General features: G+C 33.4%; 1 protein-coding gene across 7 annotated transcripts in view; it reads right to left on the bottom strand.

The window, feature by feature from the left end:
• LOC106672192 (testisin) overlaps nucleotides 1–17,380 on the bottom strand; it is a 31,413-nt gene extending 14,033 nt beyond the window's left edge. For 3 of the 7 annotated variants that reach the window (XM_014403397.2, XM_024228969.1, XM_014403399.2), the window contains exon 1: nucleotides 17,170–17,380. The gene's annotated coding sequence lies outside the window, so the exon portion shown is untranslated. Of the gene's footprint in view, nucleotides 1–12,028; nucleotides 12,122–12,186; nucleotides 12,312–17,169 lie in introns of those variants that run through there. The other 4 variants (XM_014403400.2, XM_014403402.2, XM_024228966.1 and 1 more) reach the window with 3 other exon arrangements.
• Nucleotides 17,381–20,337: the final 2,957 nt, after the last annotated feature.

Genomic DNA, 20,337 nt, shown 5'->3' with positions numbered 1-20,337 from the left:
TACTATTGGTTATTTAATTTTTTTTTGGTTTATCAAGTTTGGTTTAATTACATAGCACATTTTATATTTGTATTTAGGGGTTGGTTTTAGAGTAGCTTTTTGAGCTCTGTGTTCCCATCTTCTCAAAAACCTCAAGGTTGACGGTATTTATCAAATACGGGGTTTACCAACTTAATTGTAATGATTGCGATATTAAATATATAGGACAAAGGGGCATAGAAAATTAAAACGAAGAACACTTGCATAAATCGAACAAGTTTTCTTCGCACTTTTGCTAGATGTCTAACGACGAAGCAATAAAAAAAAAATAATTAAAAAAAATTCTGAATTTAAGGACCATCTAAATGAAACAAATCGCAATTTAAATTTAAATCTAAATTTAAATCTAAATTTAAATGCAGGATTAGGTTAGATTAGATAGGAGCCGGCCTCTTTACGACCTGTGCACCGCGACCAGTATTTTGTGCATCTCCATTTTTTTTTTATTAAAAAGCTCCTCGTTAAGCTTGAGGCTTTTTACGACCTCAAAGCTTATTCAAGGGCTCCCGTGTGTACTCTTTAAAGGCCCTGGCTTTTCCTCTCCCAGGATTAGGAATCTCAGCCTACATAGACCTTCGCACCAACAGGGGACGTGTTCCGCTGTTTCTTCTTCTTCTTGGCAATTTCTGCATAGGCTTGTTTCTGTCACTCCGAGTCTGGAGTTACACAGTTGCAACAAAAGGAGGGAACTAGATTGATTACGAAATTAGAAATAAAAATTGAAAAAATAAACATGGAGATAAATGCCTAATAATACAATAGGTTATGATTTACCTCCTATTTTAATCATGTACCTAAATAATATTTGACATACAAATTAATCACTATTTTAAAATTATTTTCTTACAGTATTTATTAGGGTAATATTTAGTTGTGTTGTAACTCACGTTTTTCCCTAAAAAATTGAGCGAGATTAAAAACCAGCTTTTCATTGGAACGTCGCATTGGCGGGGTCTGGTTCACTCATTTCATGCCGAGAGATGTGTTTGTAACTCCTTCTCTCTGATGATGACCGTGATCGTTGTAAATAAAAAATCTGTGAGTAGAACCACCATTTATAAAAAAGTGAATCTACATACTCACCCCACCTTCATCATTTCTATTCCGCGACAACGTTTTAACCGTTCGTCACGAATACAGGGTTTCACTTTTTACCGATCCCGACGAGTGAAACATTTATGAGGGCCGAACGAAAGTGAAATTGACGACTGTTCGCCCACCGGAAGGAGCGGGCAGTCGAAAATTTTTTTGGAGGGAATTTTGACTCTTCGCTGAACTTTTTACAATGTCTTTTCGCAAATTTCTTTCAATTTCTTGTCAAACGTAAAACTTTTCTCTTTGCATTGTTTTTCCTAATTGCACTTAAACAATTTTCTCCTTTGTTAATTGTTTTGTTAATCAAAGGATCAAATCAAATCAAAACGAAACGGCTTATAATTGATAGTGGATTTTTGTGCTAAACAGTAAAACAATTTTATCCAAGGTGTCTTGTAAAAATAAAATATCACATTTTTTAACTGTCCTAATCTCCTTTCTAATAAATCTTCAGGCTGTTTATATGCATGGCGTATTATAAAGTTAACGCGCCAATCTGATAGAAAGTTATTGCGCGAACAGTGGTTCTTAAACATGTTTGTACTTTGTTTTCTTCAACTCTCGACCGAACGAGGGTTTTTCGTTTAATCTTCCTCTGTTTAAAAGTAACAAAAAATCTATTTTTCGCCTATAAATTTATTGGTTTTGCAATTAACCCTTAAAAAAAAGAAGAGAAATCGCAATGATCAAGTATCAAAGGATTATGAGTGTACACGAGTGCTTGAATACTACAGTGAGTGTGTACTTGTTTTCATCCACATACTCACGAACACAAGCACAAAGCATAAAACAACTATCAACTGATTTAAACATTAGTAATTAAGACTTTTTGTACCGCAGCTGGGTTTGCTGGGTTATCCACCAAGGAAAGAGTGATAGGAGAGTAGAAGTTCGAACCAAAAACAAAAGATTTTTCAGGCTGATTATTTGCTTGCTCGAACCACTTCGAAGAACAATTGTAAAGGCACTATGCCATGAGCACAGGATTACGTACAACAGAATAAAAAGCTTTGTCATATAAGGATGAACATCGAGTAGCACTGGTCGCGTGAAGAGTACGTACTCAGAAAGAAATAAAATAAACAACCGGCAAAACAAGGAATTTTGATTGGTATAAAGGCACAAGAAGGATTTAAAGACAGCACCACCTTGCTAAGAAGTCACCCACGTATGAAACCCTAAATGGGCTTACAATAGTGCTGCAACAAGCTGCATAAAGAGCTATGTACTTTGTAATGATTTTAACGAATGAAATTTGGGAGGAAGTGATGATTGGAGTAGTCATAACTGTTCTTTCTTTCGGTTCGTTCTAAGATGACTAGACATGTGCCATACAGAGACTAGATTCAGAATAAACAAAATTCGGTCAACAAATAGCGCATGTGACAACTTGGCTCAACACATCGAACACATCCTGTCTGATTAGGAACAAATTAGAGTGCTCACGAGGAAGATTGTTGTGTGTTAAAGAAATGAGTGATATATATTCAACAATTTATAACTTTTATTAAAATAAAAGAATGAACTTTTGAATTTTAGCTAATCCATTTTCAAAGTTTTGTGGATCCGTTTTTCCTTAAAACTTAACTAGTATTCCTTGCGAATTCATATAAAGAATTTTTCAATTTTAATATTTAAGGATTGTTTAAACAAAGACAGAAAGTAAAAAATACGTATTTTTAATAGGAGCGTGTAGTAATAAATTCTCCATCAGCAGAGTGTCCTGTTGCTGAGAAAACGGCACCCTGGGGTTGAATAGAAAACACTATATACAGAGTGGTCCCAAATGTTACGGCTAGAGATGTGAACTTGCAGTAATGATGGCGATCATGGGTATATATACTCTTACAATGGGTCAAAATCGCTACGTTTGATGTTTGTAAATATATCATAAATTGTCAACAGTTTTGAAAAAAAGAAGAAAAAGGTACAGAACTAAACGTGGTAGGGAATTAAATTTCATTTAATATGAACTGCTTTGTAAAATGAAGAGGGGTAAGATTTACTCAGTGGATTTTGGATTTAGAAGATGCAGGCAAGAATCCTTTGGACAGAGGTTAAACAGGTTAGGAAAGTTTTATTGAATTAATTTTTCAAAATGCGAATCATAAATTTGTTCGCATTTTTTATTTTATTGGGAACGAGATTTTTTTAGAATGGTGTTCCACAGCAAGAACGGTGTCACATTCAACATTTTTTAGAAGGGTAAAAAGGATGATTTTTAAAATAACAAATCAGTAGTTTATCAAAAATTTATCTTGTCATACATCAAGCATAGAAAGTTTTTCAGAAGTTTATTTTAACGAAAAATCTCATTCTCTATTACTTTTACTACACATTTGTTTAAATAGTTAATTTTTTCTGGTATATTTGCAAAAAAAGTTTTAAAAAAAATTTGGCCTTAAACGAATCGTTTTTGACCCAAGTTCATAAGATCTGGCCGAAACGTTTGGGACCACCCTGTCTAAAGGGCGCATAAAAGTACTGAAAAAAAACAATAAATACATTTTTTAGTGGGTGAGGGCGGATGACTTAGGAATATGATTTTTCAAACGTTATTTTTTTAAAGTACAATTCCGTTTGCTTTCAATTGATAATTAATTTGTTTAATTAATATGGTATTAATAATGGTTAAATAATAACTATGAATAACCTTGTGATTTTGAAATATGTACGTATATTGTAAACACATCCGCATATAAAGAAATGAAGTGGCAAGTAGAAAGTTTGAGGTAAGACTTTCGATTGACGATAAAATCACCGATTACTGTCGACAAATAGTGCCAAAAGTGCTAAAAACTATATAACGGCAGTAACAATTAAGGGTTCACGCAATACTAATAGCAATGTTAACAAAGCCGAGTTTTGACACCGGTTAAGAGAGAAGTGAGAGAGCGAGAGAGAGACGAGAAGGGTTTCACTTTCAAGGTTTGCTTCTTCCGTCCGTTGGGTACTCAAGGCAGTAATTTCGTTTCATCACCGCCACTTTTCCTTACTCAATTTCGGCAATATTCTGAACGAATTTCCCTTTGCCACACCTCTGCCGTTTTTGCCTCACGACCGGGTTGGTGGAAAGAAGGGGTGCTTTTCCGAAATTTTCCTTATTGAGACATACGGGGGGGGGGGGAGGTTTTCCCTGGCCGTTTTATATTACGTCCGTTCGCTTTCGAAAACTATTCAAATCTAACTTTATCAGCGAATTAAGGCTAAACAGGCCCAATGTTCAATTGTTTATATATATATATGTNGAGAGAGAGAGAGAGAGAGAGAGAGAGAGAGAGAGAGAGAGAGAGAGAGAGAGAGAGATCCAATTGATTGGTTGGACATTTTATTTAGCTCGCAATGTTAGGTCTCTTGATCTGTTAAATCCTTTAAGTGTGGGATTAATGCAAAAAATGATGGACAATTGAAAGCTCTAAGCCAATAATTTTAAATTCGGGATCAGAGGAATAAGAAGCTGTTGCTTGGAACGGTACAAAAGTGGTGTAAAATCTCAAGAAATATAGAGTAGAAAGCGATTTTCAACCTTGTTTGTGCAGACAAAAACCTAAAAATTTGATATAAACCAGATCGACGTTGCTTCACATATCAGCCTAATTTGTGCTGCGGTTGGCGTTTCTTGTTTCTCCGGGCGACCTTACGGCTTTCATCCGTGTCAGCATGCACGGTGGATGCCAGGAGAAAGTGAAAGTGATGAGGGCCGCCCTTAGAGCACACAGGTTTCTCTTCTCGATTTTACGCCGTTTCCGCCGTCTGTTCCGACTCCGGTCCTGAGAGGCTGCCTAAGGCGTTTTGTACGTTCCGTTCGGATGAGGATGATAAGGCAAACGCGGAAACCCGACCGGTGAAGAAAAGAAGAAGGAAGAAATGTCGAGGACCTAATCGAACGACTTGTTTTTTTCTTTCTTCTAAACTCTCTAATCGACCCATGTTTTGATTAGTTAAATAATCGAAACAATGGTTAAAAATAATGAAGATCAGCAGGCGTGAAATATCGCAAATTCTCCGCCGATAGTAACATATAATATTATAAGAATACAAGAGAAAATAAAATGTTTACATTAATTCATATGTTAAAGAAGACGCATCTTAAAACATATGAATGATAACAATGCTGAAAAAAGAAGAAACCAAATCAAACTATCATAAAATGGAACATATTTACAACCCGCCAGTTATAAAACCATTAAATTTACAGTAATGTCAATGACTATTAAGAGACCGTGAGATGCGGACTGGTGTGACGTAGGTTTTAGAAAAACATTTTTTTTATCGTGCCAACGTTTCGATCTTTATTGAGATCATCTTCAGGGCCTGGAATTTATAAACATTGTTTAAATTATACAAATACCTATAAGACATTAATATGAATTTCAACAATGATGTACACAATATAGGACTTTTAAGTTTAAACAAAGTTTTGTACTCACTCAAATGTGTGTTTTCTGTGCAGATATTTCACGGTTGTGTGTCGTGTTGAGAGTGTTCGTGAGATACTAAGATTTTTTGTTTATATTTATTTGCTTTTAAACGAGCGGGTAAAGAATTACGAGTGAGTGCGTACAAATCCTGTAATTAAACTTAAAATTTCTATATTGTGTACATCATTGCATAAATTCATTTATTCATATCTTATGTATTTGTATAATTTAAACAATGTTTATAAATCCCAGGCCCTGCAGATAAACTCAATAAAGATCGAAACGTTGGTACGATAAAGAAAATGTTTTTCTAAATCTACATCACGCCGCATCTCACAATCTCTAAATAATCGTACGAGAAATAGTTAATCCGCCATCGTAGGCGTCTGTCCTAGTGGAAATGACACATTTCTAGCGCCAAACATCTCCAATTTGTAGTAGGTTAGTTAATTTAAATAAACTAAATTTCAGTATGTTATTTTGTTGCTGTTTTATGTAACCTAGAAAACATTAGGCTTCTGATGGAAGGACAAAAGGTACGAGAAATTGTTGTTCCGTCCGGTTCGTCATCGTAGGCGTCTGTCCCAGTGAAAATGACACATTTCTAGCGCCAAACGGTCATTAAATATTACACAAAATAATAGCAATGCATTCCCAACAAAATGGGTTACAATAAACTTTACAGTAGAAAAGTAGAATAAGATATGTCGTTTTTAGCCAAAACCGATCCCGACAAATTAAGCAATATAAAGACGTCCTAGAAAATATGTGAAAGAAATAATTTTTTAACTTTACAGTTAGCATGAAGTCTATCTATATAATTTAATACAATTTAAAATGTGTAATTTGGTCGTTAACGATTTTTTTTTGTCCGCACGTCCTCGCTGGTTTGGCCCGCCAGACGCGTTTCGGCATTACGATATCTAAACTGTTTGTGCCTCATGCTTACATCCCTGACCCTACACTGAAGATGGTAAAATGCCGGAACAAGTTTGACCGATGTTGAAGAAAAAATGATCGGTAACGGCCAAATAACACGTTCATCACATTCAGACCACATGGAGAAATCTCACGAATTTAGAATGATTATAATGCAAACAAAATAAGAAAGTAAAAACGCGAAGGAGAGATTGACAGACAATTTATTTATCGGATAATGTATTTTAAGCCCTAAGCAACTAGAAGAAGGCAAATAATAAAAAATGCAAGAAATGATTGGAGTTCTGGATCAATGGATGATAAGTAAAGGATTGACTATATCTACACAAAAATCAAAGATATGCTTGTTTTCAAGGCAAAGAAATAATCCTTTTGACTCCAGTTTGGTCATGGGAAACTATAATTTTGAGGTGAAAGAAGCAGTAACCTTTTTAGGTGTACATCTGGACAGAAAGCTGAATTGGAATTTGCATATTAAGAATATAATATGCAAATCAGAGAAATATATAAATATTTTGCGAATGGTATGCCATAACAACTGGGGATCGGATCCCGACACAGCGCTTATGTTTTACAAAACGACGATACGAGCTAATTTGGATTACGGTTGCATGCTTTATGGGAACGCAAGTCCATCATTGCTTAAGAAACTAGATATCATCAACTCTCAAGAGTGAGAGAGAGGGAGAGAGAGAGTGTGAGAGTGGGAGGGAGAGAGAGAGAGAGAGAGAGAGAGAGAGAGAGAGAGTGAGTGAGTGAGTGTGTGAGAGAGAGAGAGAGAGTGAGAGAGAGAGGAAGGTTGAAGGTTGCTCATTGATTCCGAAAAATATTTAAAATTATTATTATAAAAGTTTGAAGAAGACTCGGCAAGAAACTCCCTACAAAACCTAGGATTTTAGCAACACTACGGTAACGAAAAACAAATCAAATTAGCCGGAAATAAGACATAATGAAAACTAGCAGTTATAAACATTTGAAATTTGAAGTCGTTTTTTGCAGACATTTTACAAATATAGATCAACTTTTAATAATAACTAATGCTTTACCAAAACTAAGTTGTGTGTATGTATACCAAATGTTTTTTGAACTTGACACATCACCTTATTGAAATATCAATAACGATTTTTTAAATATTAATGAGTCTATTAGAAATTATAATTTTTAGTAAGCAGATATTTCTGTAGTTGTGATTTTCTTTCGTTTTTCTAAACAAACTATGTATTTGTTGTGATAGTGTGGAGGCGTTTCCCAATTCTCCGATTTATCAGCTCTTATCCGAGAAATCAATTTTTTTGTTTCCTTCTCTAGTGCAACCGGCGGATAAAGGAATTCAGGAAAGAAAGAACGTTACAAGCTGGAAGATTTAGAGATTTGAGTGAGAAAGCTATTTGCCGGGGAGGATAATTATTTTTTGAAATATCCTGTGCGGTAGTGCGATATCGAGGGATTATTCGTGTAAAACTTAAAACTTGATCAAAGTTTTTTAACATAAATTTAAGGATCATTTCGCTTTTGGCAGAGGGATTTATGAAGTTCACGTTGGAAGATAAAGTTGTGTAAAAAGGAAATTTTCTTCTTCATCATTTTTTCTTTTCAGCTGGTTCATCTTAATCTTTCAATAGCTTCTTAAAAAGTTAAACCAAAACGTTCCGTTGATGAAATCCGATATACAAACAACATAACGTCTCTCGGGCGTTTTCAATATTTGAAAAACCTCAGAAAATTATCAGACTAATACTAATATATATAACCTTGGGGTGTCGGGTTCCTGACTTATTATGGTTTAGAAAGTTTTTCTAATAGGGCAAGGATGCGATTTCACATTTCTTCCGAGACACGGAAACTACGCCAGTTTCCTGAGCATGTCCCGAGCCCGCGAAGGATCCTCCAAAGGTCGGACAATTGTCTTTAAACTGAGGAACATACAAAATCGTTTTGGAACGAATTGAGGAGAAACGCTATTTTGGTCTCTTTTCTACTTGTTTAAACCGCGATAAAGAGTTATTATTGATAATAAATTTTATCGTGAATTTTGTCATAGTATGAAGATTGTTTCAAACAATTAATCTTTATATAAGGTATTGGTTGATATAAAAAAGTCAGTGTCACGAGCGGGATTCGAACACACGACTCTCGGCTAAATACGCCGCTGCTGTACCACTTGAGCTATCGTGACTTCGATCCACTCGGACACCAACTTCCCATCTCCTCCCCACCTTTCGAATTTTCCCTCCTTTTTGCCATTTTTCATTTTTATCTCAACCAATACCTTATATAAAGATTAATTAATTGAACAACGTTATTCGGTCAATCGGACCACGAACTCTAATGAATTGTTTCAAACATTTCTCTAGTAGGAGCGTATAAACATATTTCATCCCTTTATCGTATTACTTTTTTTAAATCTACATAGTATTCTATGTATTTTTTATATTTTTTAAATTAAATATTTTATAAATAGTTTCTTATTAAAATATTATGCTTATTTTTCAGAAAATCATAACAAGTAACATATACCCGATCAGGGTTTCATTTTCGACCACGTTCAGACAAATAATGAACATTTTACGCCATGCACATCTAGGTTTCGGTATAAAATATATATATATAAAAAATACACCACATATTTTTAAAAACAATAGCAGAATTGAACAATTGACGCTGATTACAGGTAGAATTTACCGAAACCCTTGCTCTTGGACCGATTGCGGTATTGCGGTCAAGTTACGCGAGCATGGTTTTGCTCTTCATATTATGTACAACTGTGTACTTAAATGTACTATGTTTGTCCTTTATTTGTGACGGTCTGATTGTTTAAGGACAGTGGGAATTTGAAGGTTTTTCCGTCCACAGGGCCCTCGTGGGCTTTGTTCGCCGACAAAATCCTCTCGGGTCATTTTTAAAAATCGTTTACTGTTTATCTTATATTTAAATAATCCTCTTACTCTTCTTATGATGGGGCACACGAATGAAATAATATGTTACGGAAAGAAGAGGAACAATCTGACATGTCCAACAGGATTTCAGAAGAACTTTCTTCTAGTAAAAGTGGATTTCTACCGACGTAAAATTTCGAACTCTAATCATCCTGATCCTGATTAAATTACACAAAAAAATAAATTATCAAGGAAAACCTCCATTATCAAAAACTGAATAATTAAATTTTCACTTCATGTATTTAACGATGTGATATCATACATACAAATCAGACGTTTCCTTTAACCGTGACGTATATTACTTTTGTTTTGTCATCTTGTGAAAGAAAAGAAAGTAGTATTTTTTTAAGAAAGTATTTTCTATCTAACTATCTTTTGATGAGTGAGCACAAGGATAATATAAGATCTATGTTTTATGTAACATGTAGGATCTCACCTAAGATCAAAGTATAAAAATAGTTAATAAAATATGTCCGTTTTTTGTTATTTTTTGGTGGATTTAAAACAAAATATTGAAAGATAGGATTATAGATCTTATAGAGCTGTGGTTTTATGCAAGACTAATAACTTAAGAAAACATCGAAATTAGAGTTAAGACGCGATAGTTGTCACATTTATTCAAGTTTATTATACACTCAAAGACAAAAAACTTGACACACGTATTTTTTTGTTCATTTCAAACTATATGTATGTATTTTTATCTTGACATTAATGACATCATACTAATTTTAATGTAAACCAAATTAAACGAGGTCAGAAATCTGTGAGTGTTAATAAAAAATAGTTAATTATAATGGTCTGAAAAAAATCACCAAATGACCGGAAAATCATTTAACGATAGATGTAAATTTTAATAACAATTTATTTTATCATCCAAGGATTTTCCGGTGTTTTGTTGAATTTTCTTTCAAACTATCATAATTAAATAATTTTTATTGAAACTCAAAAATTTCTGGTGTAGTGTAATTTGATTTACATTAAAATAAGTTTGATTTAATTAAAATAATGATAAAAATACATGTATAGTGTAAATTAAGCAACAAAAGACTAGTGTCCGGTCTTTGTTGTCTTTGAGTATATTTCATATAATATAAAACTTACTATTTTTTATGTATATATATTATTATTTTTATTGCCGAGAAAGAAAGAATGAGAAAGAAAATGATCAAACGAAAGAGGAAGAGGGTGAGAGAAAGTGAGTGAGTGAGTGAGTGAGAAAGAGAGAGAAAGAGAAAGAGAGAGAGAGAGAGAGAGAGAGAGAGAGAGAGTGAGAGAGGAGGAAAATAAAAAGAGAAGAAATTTATCTGTAATACAACAAAATAAGTAATAGTTTAAAATAATTATATAATAGAGTTTGTGTGTGTGGAGAGAGGGGGAGAGAGAGAATGTGGGAAAAGAAGGAGAGAGAGTGAGTGAAAGAAGGAGAGATAGATAGATAGAAGGAGAGAGATATAAAAAGTCATATGGCATTTAAAAATATTAAAATCTAGATTAAATCTACGTACATCTAGTGTGAAAACGATCTGTTAAATGCACAAACATTTTCTCCTGCTTGGTATTTTTAATTTTATTCCATCATTAAAGGAAACACGTGTCGATGATAGCGTAACTATCGTAATTACGTCCTTGCTTAACTACCTTGAAATATATGTCGAAAAATTTGTAAGTCAACGATTTCCTGAATGTCTTCACGGTCTACCCGATTGAAAATCAATGTAATTGCACCGAGTTAAACGGCCGGCCGGCTGAATTTAATTAATCGTCAGCACCCGTTGAAAACATTTAAAGGGCAGTGAAACACCCCGAGACCGCCTTTTCCCCCCCATTTTCTATCTGTCCCCTACACCGGGTTTTACAGTCGTAACTGCCGCCGGAGACAGTATAATTTTGAAATTGCTCCATTTTTCACGCTTTTATAGTTGAAGCCGCAGCGGGGATATTACTTTTCTTTTCCCGTTGCCCGTGACAATCGTTATTGTCCAGACGTCGGTGCTTTGTTGTTTGCAAAAACGAGAAAGAGTTCTGATCATTAACAGCTTCCTTTCGCTTTTATTCATCGGCAAAAGGTCCCTCTTTTTTCCACTCTGTCTCTCGCGAAGCGTCACTTTTCTCTGCAATCGTGAACAATCGTTTATTCAAACTTTTCATTTTTGTGGGAAACTCGAGTGGGATGAACCCACAATACACTCACATCATTTTACTATTTTTTAAAAATTTAATGAAAAAAATTATAAATGGGGTAATAGTACTTAAATGGGTCTTAAGAGCTTCAACGTGCCGGTTTATGGTAGAGAAGTTCATCGGTTCGATCCCAGTCGTTGCCATTGGAATTTTCTGACCCTCCACATTCATGACAGTAATAAAACTCCGCTGTTATTATTTATTAACAGGGCTATTGCTATTTTTTAAACACAATTATTAAACAATCAATTTATTTTTTATTCCAACTTTCGGGAAAGTTAATTTTTTATCATATAGAAAATAAAGTACGGAATGTTTAGATTTGATTTCCGATATTTACTTTAAACATTTCTTGTTTTCTGTTTTCACTAAGTCACGTTCTTCCAGAGAAAAAAAGTAGAGAAAAATATTTTTTACCATTGTCGAGCCAAGAGAGGGAAAGGTCTCTTCTCTCGATCCCCCAGTTTCCACGTTTTGCCTTTCACTAGAGCTGAATACCAACTGGCTTATCTGAGAACCCGAAAGGAGAAGAGTTTAATTATTATTTTTAGAGGTGCACAGACTTTCATTCTTACCGTGCTTAACAAAAGATCATCAACCGTCTTGATGAGAAAGACAAGACAAGAGCCCCCCTCGGCCCAATTTCGTTCTCGAAGTTTTAAAGCGTTTTCTGCTTGATCCCGTGTCGTAGCGTCAACTTGAATCGGACTTATTAAAATAGCCGATGATAAAATATAATTGCCGCTTCTATTTTATTTTAATTAAATGAGCCTTCGTTTAAGCAGTTCTCGTAGTATTTATGCACAGTGAAAACGAAATTGGAGAGTTAATGCTTTACTTTCCTATGAGAACATTCTGAATGCTAAGCAATCTACATTTTTTTCAATAAAAATGTATTACTGACTAGACAAACTTTAATTATTTCTCATTGAAAACTTTTACTCGGAGATTTCACTTTGATACTATGAACTTTCTGCGTAGTAGTAAACGATAATACAAATCACCATGCAACTAAAAACATTAAAAAACACAGTCAGTAACATAGAAACCAAGTTGAATGACATCAACGGCTAGGATGAACGGACGTGGATATGCCTCGTAAGGATTCTCATCTTTGATTATTTGTATGCGACGTGCAGGTGATGAGTAAGGGAATGTGCGACACGTACTATCATAAAACGTACAGGATGCGGTACGTTCAACGTGCGTGCATCCGTCCACATTCTCGTGAACCTTTCACCCCCCGCTGCCTGAACATTTCGTTCACCTAGGCCTTCTTTTATCTAACATTCGACAATATTGTCCGTAACAAAAAGCCTCTAAACTTAAAAACTATTTCCAACATTATAGGGGATTTTATAGAAACCAATAGATTGAAAATCCTACTTTTTCATCCTGTGGGCACGATTCAGTAATTTTTTGATAACTATTTGCTCGAAAACTTTCATAAACTTCTCCAATCTTCAAAATTCAACAATTTCGTAGCAGTATGTATCATGTTAATTATTCACAAATTCAATATATGTTTAATTTAATAACAGTAAGTATTCAGCCGATAATTTTAAAATCTTTTGTATATAGTTAAACATTTACTTTAACCAAGCAGAATCCCCTAAATATTTAATTTTCATGAAATGACATAAATAGTAATATATATATATAAATAGAGAGTACAGATAGACAGATGGAGAGATAGATGGATGGATAGAGGGAAAATTAGAGTGATTGATTGATAGATAGATAGATAGATAGATAAATAGATAGATAGAGAGTGTGACAGAAGATAGAGTGAAGGAGAGAGAGAGAGAGAGAGAGAGAGAGAGAGAGAGAGAGAGAGAGAGAGAGAGAGAGAGAGAGAGAGAGAGTAGAGAGAGGGAGATGTTTGCAATAGAGAGAAACATAAATAGATGGATAGTTAGTGATATATAGATAGGTAAATAGAAAGAGAAGAGAGATAGGTGGATACATAGATTGAGAGAGAGAGAAAAAAAAGAAGATAGAGAGATAGACAGATAAAGATAGAAAAATAGAAAGAGAAAGACTGAGAGAAAGAAAGATAGGTAGAATTAAACATATACTTTAACAAAGCAGAATCCCCTAAATATTTATCTATTTATCAAATAATATAAGAAAAAAGAGAGCGAGAGAGAAAGATAAAGCGATATACATATAAATAGAGAGATATAGATAGACAGATGGATGATAGACGGATAGATAAAGAGTAGATAGAGATAGATAGATAGAGAGGGAGAGAGAGAGAGTAAAAGAGCGAAAAGAAGATAGATAGTGATATATAGATAGATAAATAGAAAGAGAAGAGAAAGATAGATAGATAGATAGATAGATAGATAGATAGATAGATAGAGAGGGAGAGAGAGAGAGAGAGAGAGAGAGAGAGAGAGAGAGAGAGAGAGAGAAATAGATAGGTGGGTAGTTAGGTATAGATAGATAGAATAATAGAAAAAGAAGGGAGAGATAAAGAGAAAGATAGGTAGAATTATAAAGAGGTAGATATATATAGAGAGGGAAAGATAGATAAAAAAATGAACAAATATAAAAATAATAATATATCGTCATTCAAATTTAAAAAGTAATTTACACACCTGATTAGCAATAAGGGCGATAACTAAAAAAATGCATAACTTCACAAACACACACACACACACACACACACACACACACACACACACATACACACACACACACATACACACATATTATTTGAAATTTCTTTCTATTATTCTTTTTTTTACTTCGTCGTCTTTTTCTTTTTCTAGTCTCTATTAGTCATACCCAACATCCGCGTGCGTACGTTTGTATGTTTATATGTATATTATATTATCTGTTATTTCCACTCTCTCCTTCGATTTTTTTGTCACCTTCAGACTTAGGGTATAATCTTTATCTATAGTAGGGATATGTACATGGTTTGTGAGTGAATATGTGTGTGTTTTTATACATATATGCAACTGTAAAGGGATTAAAAGTTGATTTTATATTTATAAAAATCCACTAGCTTTGCAGCCCATTATATAAAGAGTTCTCTGACTGTCTGGCTACCATTCTGATTTGGTGTGTTTATTTAAATTATCCCTTTATATTTTTGTTCTTCTTATATCATCATGTATAAATTTTCTATGTCTGTGTCTGTTAGTTTGAGTCCGTGTGTGTGGGAAAATGATGGAACCGGGGGCCATCTGAATAAACAAGACATATTTTCACCCCTCGCCCCGCGAGAGTATAAGGATTTTTTTTTTTTATATTTAAAATCCATGACATTTTATATAATTATACACGCGAGAATCCCATTATAGACGGCTGAAATTTTATAACCATTAAAGAACTGTATAAACGCAATCTAACGAATTTCGTAGGAGACGATTTCCATTATTGGATTAATGCTTTATCCCTGACTGGAATGCTTCATGGGAAGAAACTAAAATCCACTTTGCTTCGGGAGGCACGAAATTGTAAAGAGAAAATCAAATGCAAACGTTTCTAAGGTACTTTTAACAATTTAAATATTTATATACATCTTGTATACAGATAGAGAAATAGGCAGGCACATAAACACTAAATGAAAATCAATTGTCAATGATAAATCTTTTATGATAATTTGTCATTTTTAGCGTGTTAAATGCCAAAACAAATCCTAAATGCAATTTACACAATTACATGCAGAAAGAACAATTTAGGGTTTATATATGACAAGAGGGCTAGAAAAACAAATAAAAAAGAAGAGGGTTATAGCGACGTTTACACAAATCTTAAAAGGAAATGCGAAGAATTGTAAGAAGAAAAATAATAATCAACAAAAACTACACATACACACACAAAATATACTTACATTAAACAATATAAAAATATTTTATTTTTATCAATATAATTATCACTTGTGTATTTATCACTTGTAACTCTTGAATTAGAGAAATTAATAAAACAAAAATAGGAAGAAAGAAAAAGACACATAATACAGTTTTTTTGTGTGTGAATGAGATAGAGGTATTGTTAGAAAAAAAGATAAAACGTAAGGGAGAAAATGGGGAAATTAATGTAAATTATTACATATTGTATATAAGCGTTCCTATATCTTAAAGACGTGTAGAAGAAAAGAATGGGTAGAGACCAATAAAAAATTATTATGTAATTTTTTGATTTTAAAGAATCCTAAATCCTGAAAGGAAAAAGAAAAATATGTGAGAGAATAATGTAAATAATTTTTTGAGAATGCGGTAAAATAGCAACGAAGAATCCTAAACCTAATTACGACCAAGAGAAGAAATTAAGAATACGAGCATGAAATATATANGAGAGGGTGAGAGAGAGAGAGAGAGAGAGAAGAAAAAGACAAATAGGAGCACAAGTTACTTTAGAAATACTTAGTTAAAAAAAGAATAGAGGATGAAAAAGGGGAAGAAAGTGACCAACAAAAAATGGATTAATTTATAAATATTGACATACAATACAAAAACATAAACGGGGAGTAGAAGAAGAATACGATTACTGAGGGAATATACACATAATTATTTTGATAATGATTAGAAGAAGAAAACAGAAAAATAAATAGAAAGATAGATAGATAAATAGATGTAGAAAGACAGAAAGAGAGAGAGAGAGAGAGAGAGAGAGAGAGAGAGAGAGAGAGAGTGAAAGAGATAGACAGAGAAAGAGAGAGACAGACAGACAGAGAGATAGATAGATAGCTAGATAGATAGATAGAGAGAGAGAGAGAGAAGGATATGAAACCGAAGGTAATTTATCTATAATAGTATTTAAATATATCTATCTTACTGCTATTTTTTTGCCATTTAAGTTTATAAGGGATTAGTCTTTTTATTGAACTTTACAGCGATTTTTACAGTAATTTATTTCACGTTTTGTCCTTATCCTCACCCAATTTTACAGTTTTTAGCCTTCCTCCGAGGAGATAAATTGATAAAGCACGAATCCAAAATATATTTGAATAGTACAATTATACGGTACTATAATAATAAATCTAAAAATAAAGGGAAAGTGATCGTCAAAAAAGTAAGAAGATCTGATACATCCTAATAAATTAAAATAAAGCTAGAAGAAACATACAACAAAAAACTTGATACAGCTACTATTTATTAAAATGTTTAAAAAAATGAAAAACCTGATATGAATGATAAATAAATACATATATAGAACATAAAGGTATACGGATTTATAATTTAATCGTCAATTTTTTCGTACGAACCAGAAGGATTTTAAAACCTTAAGGAGACAAACAAGATGAAAAGGAGAAAGTGAATTCAGACGAATAGATATATATTTATTTTTGTAATTAGGCAAAATAATGTAAGGAAGTATTATAATTATGCGTATTAATTGTTCATTTTTCAGACAAAATTTTCAAATTGATCAAAACATTATCAAATGCCATTTGATGAATTTAAGTAATTTTTTTAAATGGTTTCATACCTAAGGTAATACGGAATTCTGATAATTTTTTCTCTTTTCTGAGTATATTGTGAGACAAACGAAAACGTATTAAACTATATTACTTAATTGGTGCCACCAATGTTGATAATTACCTCAGAATTTTATTATCTCCAAAATAGTTAGCTGGAAGGCAATGTTAATCCTGAGTTCGACGGGATAGTGAGAGTGAGAGAGAGAGAGAGAAATAAAATATCCAGCGATGGGTCGTCGTCAGTGAGATCGAAGCACGACTAAATCAGAATCACTTTCTTCCCTCAGACGTCTACACTCACCTCTGCCATCGTTTGCTCCAACTCCGAAACAGAAGAGGGGATCGGCCGCGTACGGGGGAAGCGAGGGACCCCTGGATAAAAACTACTTTCACTCAAACCACGTGTTATATACAACTCTCGGATGTCACCTTTTGAATTATTTATTCTCTTAGTACATTACACCCAGCCTGTCAGATGTTTTTGTTATTGACGCTCACGAAGAGCCAACGTACTTGCTCTTCTGTCATGCTAATGTCTTCGTCCCTTGGTCATTTCCGTGTTTTAAGATGAGCTTTTCTTTAGGATTTAAGGACGAGACAAGTCATTCAAGAAGGCTTAAAATAAAGCCTTGTGTCTTCTTTTTATCTTATGTTATGAAAGTATTATGTTTCATAACAATATTGAAATTTACATCCTAGGATCATGCAATAGTCAAGCCCTTAGGTCATTTCCGTTTTTCTTATAACACGCGCTTTGCTTTGACCTAATGAAAAACAGTGCTTAATCATCAGAGGTTTAATTACATTTTAATTTCATATTATATTTACAAAATTTGTTTCATAACAAAATCCTGTTTGTATCCAACCTCATGTAATAGGCCTACGGTCATTTCCGTTTTCTCTTATAACACCAAGCTTCATATTGAAAAGATTATTTTTCGGATTATTTTTTTTAAGGGGCTTTTCATTTTATAAGAGTTCAATTTTATAACGAAATACCTCAGTTTCAGACTAGAACAACCTAATTGCATGGTTTTCGGCCAATTCTATTTGTGGAATTTTTATACCACGCCTATTACCTGTTTATGGTGTAATATGATTGATACCATAACTAGTAGTAATTAGCGATTTCTACGTCCGTTCAGCACCAGCAGGTATACCCGGGGGTTGATTTGAAATTATTAACGACACATGTTTCATGCGGTTTTGTTGTCGTTTTAAATTATAAACAGTGAGAATAGGCGGACCAGTTAAGTAGTCTAGAAAATGCGGGTACAAAACCTAAAAGAGATTTAATTTTTAATCTTACTTAATTCTAACATTCCGAGCTCTTCGAAAAAAGATCAAACCCCCCTGCCAAACGGCCGGAATTCGTAGGTTTGAAAACATTCAAAGGTAAATCTTGGGTAGTTTTTCCAGTTGGCCTTGGAATTTTGTTATAAAATGGAGAAGAAACAGCGAGAATAGGTAGACCAGGATGATCTTTAAATAAGTAGGTATCTTTAGGAAATACGGGTAAAAAATCTAAGAGACTTTAACTTTTAATTTTACTTGCTTCTGATTTTTCAAGCACTTCAAATAAAGATCAAATCACCACCAAATAACTGGATTTCGTTGGCTTTAAAACAATCAAAAGCCAAATTTTGGGCAGTTTTTGCAGTTGACCTGGTGTTTTGTTACAAAAGGGACCCGGGGGAAGACCGCGAGAATAGGCGGACCAGCATGATCTTTATATAAGTAGATATCATTAGGAATCAGGGGTATAATCCCTAAGAGATATTTTAACTTTTAATTTTCTTTATACTAATACCCCAAGCACTTAAAAAAAGGTCAAACCATCACAAAAATAACTAGATTTCGTTGGCTCTAAAACAATCAGAAGCCAAATCTTGGGCAGTTTCCAGGTGAGCTTATGTTTTGTTATAAAATGAAGCAGAAAGAGCGAGAATGGGAACCAAATAAATTTTGAGTAAGTAGATATCTTTGAGAAACACCATTATAAACCATAACAGAGATTTGAACCTATAATCTCTTCTGATAGTCCGAGACTTAAATAAACATATAAAAATCACCACCTAATAGCTGGATTTCGTAGATTCTAAAACAATCGAGTTTTTATAAGCGGACCAGGATGATGTTTACAAAATTAGATATCTTCATGAAACAGGAGTATAAACTCAAAGAGATATTTTAACCTTTAATTTCACTTTCTTGTGGTATTCTAAGAATTACAAAACTATCAAAAATTTTAAAAAAGAACCAAAGTTCCAGTAAAAATGATCAGATAGCTCAACTACAAAAGTTTAATCAAAACTGATCGTGGTCTGTTTCTCCAGTTGGCTGTGGAGTTTTGTTTTATCTTGGAACAGATATGATTCAAAAACAGCGATAGTAGGCTGACCAAGATGATTTGTAGATAATCAGTTATTTTTAGGAAACCACTATAAACGCTGAGGCCAAATTAAATTTTTAATTTGATCTGAAAGTCCAAGCACTTATACAACAAAAATTAACAAATCTGGGGGTTTTGATATGGTCTAAATTTACCAAATTAGCAAACCAATTGGTTAATAATTATTAAAAGTTTCTTTTAGGTAACACACTTGAAATAAGTAAATCTTGATGATTTTCTATTTTCCATTTAGTTCATGTATGGTTTTTTGCCACATCTTTTTGATTTGGAAAAAAGTCAGTACATAACACAGAACGCTATTGGAAATTTTGCTATGAATCGAACGTTAACTCAAATTTCTCTTTTATTATTTTTTAAATATGTATTGTATAATTAATTGGCATGTCGAAACGAATGTTTAGTATTGAACTTTAACTTTTTCCATGGAATCTTCTGCCACGTAATATACTTTGCCCAATTCTATCAGTCATGAAAATTTATACTGCTTTTACTGTTGGATGTATCTGTTGTGTAACCGATTGTTAAATTATTTTATGTGCATAGGCTCTTGTGCAATTCTTTTAGCATAAATACAGCATGCATAACAGATTTTCTTTTCACGTTTTTTCACAAAAAATCATATGAATGTAAAGTAATGGCTTGATCACATGACGATATATATAGTTGATAAAAAGTCTTATTACAATTAATTATTTTATGAAATAAAACCATTATTGCCTTGAACAATAGCTAAATAAAATAATGCATTTGGTTTATTGACTTTTTTTAACCAACATTCTACGCGAGACGCAATAACTTATCTTAGAGAGATAGATAACATTGGATCGAGGAACTGTTGAGTGATAGCACTCCTAAATCATTGATTAATTATCACTC

The sequence above is a fragment of the Cimex lectularius genome, unplaced genomic scaffold (genome assembly GCF_000648675.2).
Source record: "Cimex lectularius strain Harlan isolate CLEC.00 unplaced genomic scaffold, Clec_2.1 scaffold17, whole genome shotgun sequence".
Taxonomy (NCBI): Eukaryota; Metazoa; Arthropoda; class Insecta; order Hemiptera; family Cimicidae; genus Cimex; species Cimex lectularius.
This window is presented reverse-complemented; position numbering and strand designations above follow the sequence as displayed.